General features: G+C 41.9%; 1 protein-coding gene across 6 annotated transcripts in view; it reads right to left on the reverse strand.

Moving 5' to 3' along the window:
- Positions 1–11,598, reverse strand: part of Rnf24 (ring finger protein 24) — a 55,352-nt gene that overhangs the window by 24,326 nt on the left and 19,428 nt on the right. The window contains exons 1-2 of one of the 6 annotated variants that reach the window (XM_029468912.1): positions 3,584–3,679; positions 2,535–2,716 (exon numbers count right to left, since the gene is read on the reverse strand). The exons of 1 other annotated variant lie outside the window; for it this stretch is intronic. The gene's annotated coding sequence lies outside the window, so the exon portion shown is untranslated. Of the gene's footprint in view, positions 1–2,534; positions 2,717–3,583; positions 3,681–5,780; positions 5,886–6,548; positions 6,697–11,598 lie in introns of those variants that run through there. 4 more of the 6 variants (XM_029468899.1, XM_029468901.1, XM_021157024.2 and 1 more) reach the window with 4 other exon arrangements.

The following is an 11,598-nucleotide window of genomic DNA, read 5'->3' on the forward strand; positions in this document are numbered from 1 at the left end:
GAGCCTGTGTCTGTGTGGTGAATGTGTATATGTGTGTACACATGTAAGAGCCTGTGTCTGTGTGGTGTTTCCTCAGAGGTTCTCTCTCCTTTCTTATGAAACAGACTCTCACTGGAGCCCACTGACTTAGCTAGACAGAGTTGTCAACAAGCTCCAGGAGTCTACGTGTGTGTGTGTGTGTGTGTGTGTGTGTGTGTGTGTGTGTGTGTAGACCGAATACCAGTGCCCATGTGCGGAAGTCAGAGAAAAATTTGTGGACTCATTTCTCTCCACACACAATCTGACTTATGAGGACAGAACCAGGCTTGCATGGCAAACACTTCGCCTGCCTGCCAAGCCATCTTATTAGCTCTTAACCTTATTTTTGAGATAAAGTCTCTCACTAAACCTGAGCTCACCAATTTAGTTAGATGGTGTGTTGGTTACTTTTCTATTGCTATGACAAGACACTGTAACCAAGGCAATTTATAAAATAAACAGTTCCAGAGGGTTAGAGTCCATGCCCATCATGGTGGGAAACAATACAACAGGCAGGCAGGCACAGTACTGGAGCAGTAGCTGAGAGCTTACATCTGATCCACAAGCATGAGGCAGAGAAAACTGGGAACGTTGTGAGCTTCTGAATTCCAGGACAGCCAAGGCTACAAAGAGAGACCCTGTCTCGAAAGAAAGAAAGAAAGAAAGAAAGAAAGAAAGAAAGAAAGAAAGAAAGAAAGAAAGAAAGAAAGAAAGAAAGGAGGCAAACAAGCAAGAAAAAAAAAGAAAGAAACCCTAGTGACACAGGTCCTTCCATAAGGCCACACATCCTAATACTTCTCTAACAGTTCCACCACCTGGGGACCAAACATATGGGGCCATCCTCATTCAGACCACCACCCATGGTTAACCTAGAAAGCCCCTGCTTTCTTCCACTATACACAGCCTTTTACGTAGGTTCTAAGAGTCCTAACTCAGGTCCACATGCTTATGTAGCAAGAATTCTAATCAAATGAAGCCAGTATCAGCCTCTTAATAGCAATGTTTTAAATTTCCCAGTCTGTGGGATTCTGTGATACAGCAAACCTGGACTAAGATAAATCTTTATGTACAACACATATTCTTTTCATTTATCCTAGACTTATTCTGTTCCTTTAGAGAGATTTGGGCTTTAGGGAGTTTTGTTTTGTTTTAGCTTTCTGTTTTTAAGAGCAAGTCTCACCATGTAGCCTTGGCTGTCCTGGAACTCGCTATGTGAACCAAGCTAGCCTTACGTTCTATTTTTTATTTTTTGCAACAGGGTCCTGCCCAGGCTGTCCTTGAACTTCAGATCCTGTTGTTTCAGGTACCTGAGTGCTGGAACTCCAGGCCTGAGTAGATCATGCTATGCACAGCTGGAAGAGGCTTAGAATACAAGGCAAGTCTGGAGGATACTCAGAAACTGAAGGGACGGATAGTGCAAACACTTCTCTGAGAAAACAAGAACACAGATGTGCTGGCTGGTTTTGTCATCTTGACACAAAAGATGGAAAGAGAGAACCTTAATTGAGAAAATGCCTCTATAATATCAGCCTGCAGACAAGTCTGTCGGGCATTTTCTTGAGTAATGACTGACATGGGAGGGCCCAGGCCACTGTGGGCAGTGATAGCCCTGGAGAGGTGATTCTGGGTTGTATAAGAAAGCAGGTTGAGGGCTGGAGAGATGGCTCAGCAGTTAAGAGCACTGACTGCTCTTCCAGAGGTCCTGAGTTCAATCCCAGCAACCACACAGTGGCTCACAGCCATCTGTAATGGAATCTGACACCCTCTTCTGGTGTGTGCCTGAAGACAGCTACAGCGTACCCATATACATTAAATAAATAAATAAATCAGAGAGAGAGAGAGAGAGAGAGAGAGAGAGAGAGAGAGAGAGAGCAAGCAAGCAGGTTGAGTGAGCCATGAAGAAGAAGCCGGTAAGCAGCACTCCTCCCACCCAGGCCTTGGCATCAGCATCCCGCCTCCAGGTTCCTCCCTTGAGTTCCTGCCCTGATGGACTGTAAGCTGTAAGAAATAATTTCCTACTCACATTGTTTTTGGTCATGGTATTTATCACAGCAATAGAAACCCTAACTAAGACAACAGGAAAATGTATATATTATTTTGAATGTTGAAATTAGTATGCTGTGTCTTTCAAAATATAGCATTTTAAGGTAAAAAAAAAAAAAAAAAAAAACCAGCAATGAGCAGCGATGAGAGATGGCCCTAGGGTGTCAATCTCCAGTATTTAAAATCAACCATCTTCACGTTAGAGACAAGTAAAAGACTTGAAGGAGACAGCATTGGGAACTGCTGTGTATGGAGTAGAGGTTCTATATGTATGACTAAACATGTTTTTCTGCAACATTACCAGTGAATGCTAAAAACCCAAGTTCTCCAAAAAGCACCTCTATCATAGAGAAGAAATACTTTCCTTTATTCTAACCTCAAATTCCCTCAGATTATGAGATATTTTGTTTCTCCCATGAAAGCTGCCTAAGGAAATAAGTGTGAAAATCTGAGGCCCAGTCTGAATGTGGCACCTTCAGAGGTGATGTGTACTGGTGGTGCTCAGCCAGAGCCTGCTGGTGTCCCTGGTGGCACTGAAGTCACACTTCTTTCCAGATGCGCCAGTCTCTGCCACTAAGATTTCAAAGATCTCCCTTTGCACTCCAGGCTTTTACAATCTTCTGTGTTAGTTCCTTGCTGCAAACAGATATCCATTCTATCAGGGAATAAGATCTCAGTTAAAAAATCTTTTATGCCCCAAGTGCAAACAGCTAAGCAATGTTTTATAAACATTTCCCTAGTGAACCTTATCTACATTGTTTGAGTTCGTCTGAGGGCATTCTTATCACTTATTCTTTCTACTGAAGAAACTGGCTGACCAGCTCGGTCATGCAGGCCTGCAACCCCAGCACTTCTGAGTCTGGGGCAGGGCACCGTGAGACCCAAGTTGGCCCAGGCAGTGCAATGAGACTGGGTCTCAAAGACAAAAAGGAAGAATGCTGGCAAGGCCATAGGGTCAATCTCTAGTATTTTAAATCAACCACCTCCCAACAAATGATGGATATCTGGGTGTTCTGTCTTCAAGTGTCAAATCTGGAAAAGAAAGGAAAAAAAGCCTTGCCACGGACTCAAACGGCTGGCAGAGACTTCTCTGCAGCAACCTGTGTAACTTCCCCCTCTGCATTCCTAGCCATCCACAGTTTAGAGAACTGGAGGACAGAACCCTAGAGCTACTGCAACGCCACATGCTAGTTATCTGTCCCATCTCTATCTCAGTGTGGATCTGCCCATTTGACTTCATGTATACATCACCTTAGTATTTTGACTCTTATCTTTATTAAAGAACGTTACAGGGGCTGAAGAGATGGCTCTGTGGGTGAGAGTGCTTGCTGCCAAGCCTGATGGCCTGAGCTTGATCCTCAGCACCCACAAGGTAGAAGAGAGAACAGACTCTTGTAAGTTGTCCTCTGACTTCCACATACACACAAATAAATAAGTAGATGTAAAATAGCAGTGGCAATGTAAAGCAGAATGCTTTAAGGCTTTATTACCTTATTTGTACTTTGTTTTTAAAGACACTTACATTCTAAACAGAGCTGGCTACGATGTCCTAAGACGTTGTCCTAGTACTCTGTAGTCAGAGACAGGTGGGTCTGAGTTCAGGCAGCCTGGGCTATACAGTAAGAGCCTGCTTAAAAAATAAAAATAAAAATAAAAATGTGGGGTTGGAAAGAGGGTTCAACTGTTAAGAGCACTGACTGCTCTTTCAGAGGACCTGAGTTCAATTCCCAGTATCCACATGGCGCTCACAACTGTCTGTAACTTTGGTTCCAGGATACCTAACCGGACACCCTCACAGAGACATACATGTAAGGAAAACATCAATGTAATAAAAGTAAATCAATAAAAAAGACCTAAGCGGCTGCTTTAATAGTCTTGAGCCTCCGTGCTCTGTACATGGTGGTGTGGATCCCTCTGCAGTTGTGCCGTCTCTGCTGTCACTGACCCTCTGGGTGTGTGAACAGTTCTCTCCCTGGCGGGTCCTGCACAAGTAAAGTAGTCAAGCCTGAGCTGCTGTCTTTCATTTGTGTGTCATAACTGGAAGCCTGGATGTTTGCTGCTCTAATGGTCCTTTACTCTGCCATATTCCACAGGTTAATTATTTTGTAATTATCGTTTTGTTTTTCAAGACAGGGTTTTTCTGTGTAGCTCTGGCTGTCCTGGCACTTGCTCTGTCTACCAGGCAAGCTTTGAACTCAGAGATTTAAAAATCTCATCAGACCTTTATGAAACTTCACTGTGGTGGTAATGATGAGGGATTCAAACTTGTAATCTCCTATTTTCTGTTCTGTTTCAGGTACATGGTGCATATACTATAATATTACAAATCTATCAGTTGTTAATTACTGGACTCTATTTAATTCATGGTTTTACAATTAGCTTGGTCAAAGTTCTATTTTGTTTGCTTAGTTTATTCTTTGAGACAGGATGCCCCTACAGGATCCCTGGCCTTAAACTCTCAATCTCCCTACCTCAGCTTCCCAAGTGCTGAGGTGTACACTCTTACACATGGCTCTAAGTGCAGAATTTGTAAAACGATTATCTATCCATCCATGCATTCATCCATCAATTTTGAGACAGATTCTCCTTATGTTCAGACCTGGCTAGTCTGAACTCAGATATGTAGATGAGACTAATCTCAAAGTCACAGCGATCTGTTTTCCTCTGCCTACTGAGTACTTAGATTAAACACATGTGCTACCACATCTAAGCACAGAATTCTTTAAATTGTTAATTGTTAACAACAACAACACTATCACACTACAGTGCTCAGGCAGCACAGAGCACAAGTTGTAGAGAAAGGAAAGACTCTCATGTTGAACTTCACAGTCTGTTACACAAGGGCACTGAAAATAAGCAGGCAGAAGAGCGTGGCCATCCTCCTTCTCAATCTAGTAAACTCTAGGTATATTATCTGCTTAATCTTAGAAAAGCTATCTTGTCCCCCCCCCAAAAAAAAAACAAACCCAGTGCATCTTTCTCCACAAAGAAAATCAAATAACAACGATGTCGAGAATAACCACTCTTATTACCTGTGTGTGTCAATCTTTTAACATCTCTCAGATTCAACGGGACCAGTACATATCTCTAGAGCTGCATCTTAGTCTACATTGATGGTTCATTAGCTCCTGGCTCTTACACAGGTGCAGGGCACAAGATAAACACACTTTTAAAATAATTGGTAAGACGTTACATTCTAGTACAAAAGGTTGATTTCCTATAAATCCACATAGTTAGTAGAATATAAAGACAGAGCTAGAGAAAATCTTCAGTACTAGTTTGTTTGGCTTGATGAGGTGTGGGTAACAACAGTTGCTGTGAGTTAGCGAGTGCTTATTATGCCAGACCCTGAGACCAGCATCTCACAGCTCTCTTCCCCACCCACCAGCTCTCATTCCTCCTGCCCTCTGAACACTGGGGGCAGTCTCTGCACTAACCACTACCCACTCCAAAACAAAAAACAAAACCAAAACAACCCCCCCCCCAAAAAAAACCAAAAAAAACAAAAAAACCCTTCTCTGACTAAAGGTGAAAGCACCACAAATCTATGGGTGAAAACATAAATATTTAGAAGGAAGTCTAACAGCATGACTACTTAACAAAACTACAGGGTTTCCCAGGGCCTATTTTCTCACCATTGGTCTTAGGGTTTCTATTTCCATTTCTAGGATAAAATAACATGGCCAAAATCAACTTGGAAAGAAAAGGATTTCTTTCACCTTATACTTGTAGGTAACAGTCCATCACTGAGGGAAGTCAGGGCAGCAACTCAAGCAGGGCAGGAACGTGGAGGCAGAGACCATGCTTACTGACTTGCTCCTCGTGGAGTGTCCAGACTACTTCCTTATATCATCCAGGACCACCTGACCAGGGGTGGCCCCACCCTCTTTGGGGTTAGGCCCATCCACATCCAATCATTAATCAAGAAAATGATCCACAGGCCTGCCCAGTGGTTAATCTGGCGGGGGCATTTTCTCAACCGAGATAGTTTCCTCTTTCTACATGACTCTAGCCTGTGTCAAGTTAACATAAAACTAGCTAGCATACCAGGTATGGACTTTTGATCAGGTTTACAGTCCTCGGCCTGAAATACTTTCTGGGAAGGTGACCTTATAACCAATCAGAAAACTGCTGGTTACCCTCAGAACAATTATGTAAGTACAGCTTCCTGGGCAAATGGGTATTGAAGTATACAAGGCCCAGTGTTGGCTGAGACTAGAAAGGTTACACAGAAAAAGCCAGCCTATGTAACCATGTGCAATCCTTTACGTAATACATAACCTGACAGATCTGTTTTCTATATCAATTCTTTAAGACAGTAATCAAAGTGAGCAGTCTGCATAGTGCTTTACAGTTTATGAGCAGGATTGTATATGTAAGCTTTTAAGTCTTTATAATCACCATAGCTTGAATATTATACTTTCCAATATGTAGATGAAAAACAAAACAGCAACCAGATTACACACAGTAAAACTGGCTTCACAAACCTCTACTTCCAGGATCCTACTGCCTCTGTGGACTTTGCAAGCTTGTGTGACCTGCGAGTGCTGGAGCCGGCGTGCAAGTGAAACAGCAAGCAGGTGACTGGTCCTGAGGGCTCTGAGCAGGCTCACACACCCCAGCTCATCCCCACTGTATTCACGTGACCTCAAGAAGGGCCCGTATCACAATTCTCTAATAATTTTAAATGAGGTATATACATTTAAATTGTTTTCTAAGGCCAGTTATGGTGGTATATACTTTAAATCTGAGCACTCAGGAGAAAGGGTCAGGCAGATATCTGTGAGTTGGAGGCTAGCCTGGTGTACATAGTGAGTTCCAAAACATCCTCGGCTATTTAGACACCCTGACTCAGAGGAAAAAACAAAACAAAACAACAACAATAAAAAACCCAAAACATGTTTTCCTATCTATAATCTTATATTTATAGGAATGCTCCACAGATTTCCCATACTCTTCCTTTAGCATCCCCTATTAAATAAAATCTTACATTACGAAAGGAAAGCAAGACTGGTTCAATCCTATTAAATAAATGATAGACTTTATTCAAACTTTACTGATTCTTTGATAACTGTTTTCCATTTTAGGATCTAATCCAGGGTCATACCTTGTATTTAGTTGTAACTCTTTAGTCTCTTCCAAAATATGACAAAGAACTATGTTTTTTAAATTAAAATTAATCAGGGTTCTTCTTACTCTGAAAATCCCATGGTATTCAGAACAGAGCCCTGAACACTAACCGCCAGCCTTCGGGGTTGCTAGGTCTATGTGATAACTAAGAAAAGGCTGTGAAATCAGAGCAAGTGGCTCTAAGGTCAAAAAGAGCCCAATAACTTTTAACACTCGTGTGTGTGTGTGTGTGTGTGTGTGTGTGTGTGTGTACTGGAGGAAATGATGCACATGGAGGTGGATGTGTGGGTGCCACGGTGCACATGTGGAGGTCAGGGGACAAGTCTGTGGAGTTCTCTTTTTCCACATTTCCATGGGTTCTAGGGATTGAAGTCATTTTGCCAGCTGGCACAGCAAGAGCCATTACCATGTGAGCCGAGCCACCTCACAGGTCCCCAAGAGCCTTTCTCTAGTAAAGAGAACTGACTGTGACAACTGAATAGGTCAACTGCACTTAAGATACCTGTCAATAAAATAAATGAATCAACAGTTAGTCATAAGTTCCTGGAAAACCACAGGTCACCAGATAGAAATCAATACAATTTTGTTTAATGGAACAGTCATGAAAGGTTTAATTTGTTTTTAAATTAAAGGACTTGACTTTGTTCAGGCTCTAGACAAAGTAAATTGATAATTTTATTAATAACTAGGTAAGTATACAAAGGTTATTAAAAGCATTATGTTTTCTCTCCATACCCCTTTTCCTTACTGGTAGCATTAAAGTTGCCTAGTGAGGTAATTCTAATTCAAACTCTGACCCCTAGGGAAAGTTGTCTTTATAGAATATCCCATGATTCTATATAACACATGCATATTCAAGCTACTTTAGAAGAAGTGGTAAGATCCTCTTTGATGCTCAACAGGTCTCTTATTTTTGAGGCCCAAGGTCTAACACAGTAAGTTCAGGCCTTTCTTGATGAATCTCCTTTCTGATGACTAAACCCAGGGTTTTTAAAATGCTAAGCATTCATTGTCACTGATTTATAATCCCAGCCCCACTGGTGGGTTCTCAATTCCTAGAAAAGGTACTAGTTTTTCAGAATCCATAAAGGGCCTGAGAATCATTGAAGAGAAAAAGTACTAAAGACATAAAGCACATTACTAAGCAACATAAAGTCTAATAAACCATAACCACATTGAGAATGGTATAAAACAACCAAACAAATAAAATACTCTGTAATCTTACAGGCTTAAAATAAAACAAAACAAAACGAAACAGAAAACAGTGTAAGCAATGTTTTATTTCTTTCCTTTTTTTTTTCACTTTGTAGACCAGGCTGGCCTCGAACTCAGAAATCCGCCTGCCTCTGCCTCCCAAGTGCTGGGATTAAAGGCATGTGCCACCACCGCCTGGCGTAAGCAATGTTTTAGAAACTGACCAGCAGAATGAGGGTTAGTAAGACTAAGCTTCAAGGCGGTACTTAGAATCCAAGCAAGGGTCCACAGTAGGTCATGTTTCAATTCACTGTTCCTTCTCTGAGGATGGGAGCCACAGGGAAGTCCAGTTTCCTACTCCCAGAACAAGGATACCTACAACATCCACCTGAGGGGTGTGTCTGGCAAACAGCAGGCATCCATCATTGCTATCAAGTTAGTTTTGGTTCTCTAATGCAAGGTCAGCTTTTTTGTGGGAGTGGGAGTATGGTTAAATAAATGTAAGCTTTCCTGAGTTAGCAATCATTTTTGCTTCGGTCACATCTTCCTGGCCCACTCTGTCTCACAAGTAGACTTCCTTCTAAAGTGACTGGTTTAGAGTATGGAATTTTGAGAAACAGGCATTCATTGAACTTTTGTTGTTGTTGTTGTTGTTTTTCCAACAAGTTCTAGATGGCTAATGCACACAAACTAAAAACCTTGTTTTTAAACCTTAATGTGTACAAAGAAAATCTATGGACTAAAGCAACCATCTAAGAGGCTCATGATGAACTCAGCAAATCTCAAATGGCTGTAAATCCAAAGTATGAAGGCTGCATTTTATATACTTTAACACTGGGTGGCAATTATCCCGAGCTTCTAGAGCCTAGGCACTACACTCAAATATCTCCTCTTTGACTCACTGGATCACTTTGTTCTTTTACACAAGATCTATGGAACTTTTACAAGTGTATGTGACACTGAGGACTGAACCCTGGGTCTCTTATAAGCCAGGCAGGCACTGTACCCAGCCGAACTGTTTGCTTAAGACATTTTCAGGCAAAGCCTGGAATTACTGGGATGATGGGGAAGGATGAAGTCTGTTTCCTCTAAGTGAGCCTGATTCTGCTTTTATGTTTTAAAGCATCCTGAAAAGGTCATAATCACTCCAGAATGATGAACAATCTCTTTCTAAACAGCTTTTTAAGGAGACAAGTCTTGCAATGTCATTAATCCTGAAAGTTTTCTTCTCTTTATATAATAAAAACATTTACATGATCAGTATTATAACCTTCATCACATACAGCATTTGTATTATTTGGATTTTACAGATGGCTATATTAAATAGTTCTGAGTTCCTCCTCCTAAGATTAGGACTGACAGTCTTAACGGTAAATGTCCTCAGTAAGGTCACTGTAGCAGGGCTGGGTCTACTCCCTACTGTCCCTAGGAGTCACTGAGCTCTGTGGAAAAGTCACACAACTTACTTTATAAAAGGCTGGCTCACAAGTCCTATCAGATTATCCCTTTACAATAACCCAATTACAGAAAAAGGAAAGATTTCTTATTTTTGTGCTTTACTCTGAGACCAGGTCTTGCCATGTAGCTCTGACTAACCTGGAACTTAGACTATAGACCAAATTGTCCTCAAACTTGCTATTCTTCCTCAGTCTCACAAGTGCTGGGACTCCAGGGACTAGACACCACATCTTAAAATGACATATTCTTTTTAAGATTTATTTTGATTATTTTTAATTGTGTATGTGTCTGTCTGTCTGTCTTTGTCTATGTATGTAGGCACACATACACAAGTGCAAGGGTCCATGGAGGCCATATATGCCAGCGTTGGAGTTGTAGATAGCTGTAAGCTGAGTGACATATGCTGGGGACTGAAATCCAATGCTCTGCAAGAGCACAGTACTTACCCTAATCACTGAGCCCTCTCTCCGGCCCTGGTAATGACATATTCTTAAGAAATATTTATTGAGTCTTTTTTTTCCTCTAAAAGAACGAACTGTTTAGAAAAACACTATCAGGTAGAAGAAACCGAATCCTTCTTTAGAGGAAGAGATGTAATAAAGAATGTCCTTGGTTTTCTCTTTTATGATTAATAAGATAGATAGTGGCATGGGGCCGGGCCGGGCGGTGGTGGCGCACGCCTTTAGTCCCAGCACTCGGGAGGCAGAGGCAGGCAGATTTCTGACCTCGAGGCCAGCCTGGTCTACAGAGTGAGTTCCAGGACAGCCAGGGCTACACAGAGAAACCCTGTCTCGAAACAAAACAAAACAAAACAAAACAAACAAACAAAGAAGATAGTGGCATGGGGCTGGAGAGATGGTTTAGAAGAGCACTGGCTTCCCTTCCAGAAGACCTGAGTTCAAGTCCTAGCACCACAAGCAGCTCACAAGCATCTCTAACTGCAGCTCCAAGGGACCAAATACCCTTGTTCTGGCCTCTGTAGGCATCAAGACATATGTGACACAAAGATATATATGCAGGCAAAACACATAAAACACTATACACATAAAATATGTAAATAAATAAAATGCTTAAAATAGCTTTTAAAAAAACTGTGTAGAGGATGATGGCTGCCCTCCTCTCCTGCCATGTCTGTCTTCCTTTCTTCTGTGTAATTAGCATTTGTAGGCGGGCAGGCAGGTGTACACTTCCTAACTTCTCCTTGCAGTTACATTTGACCACATCTTAATTAAAATACATGCAATAGATACACCGGAAGCTGTCTGGAAATCATGGGAATCACAGCACCTACAACTGTTTTCTACTTCCTACTTCATCCCTTTCTTCACCTTGTTTTCTGTAATGTGGACACCATGACCAATCTACTCAAGGGCTGGAAATATAGCTCACTGATACAGCGCTCACCCAGCATGCACAAGTTCTGGGTTCTATTCATTGCATGACACATAGAGGAAGAGGATGGAGTTACCACAACTTGAAGGTGGAATGGCAAGAAAGAAATGGGCGTGTTTAGTATGGGGTCCCTTACTCCATGATTCTTCATGCTGTGACAACCTTTACATTCATGAATGTGGGGCGCCGCTAATCTTCCGGTGCTGAGTCATTTCCTCAGCACCAACTAGTAAACACCTAGTTTGCGCCTGCGCTGGAAATCCCCGCCCCGGGCAGCTCCGCCTCAGGGATGGGGTGATCAGTGTTGAGCCAATCATGGCTTGTTACGTCCGAGGCGGGGAGAATTCCTATAAAAAGGAGGGG

Source organism: Mus caroli, chromosome 2, assembly GCF_900094665.2.
Source record: "Mus caroli chromosome 2, CAROLI_EIJ_v1.1, whole genome shotgun sequence".
In the NCBI taxonomy this organism is placed as follows: domain Eukaryota; kingdom Metazoa; phylum Chordata; class Mammalia; order Rodentia; family Muridae; genus Mus; species Mus caroli.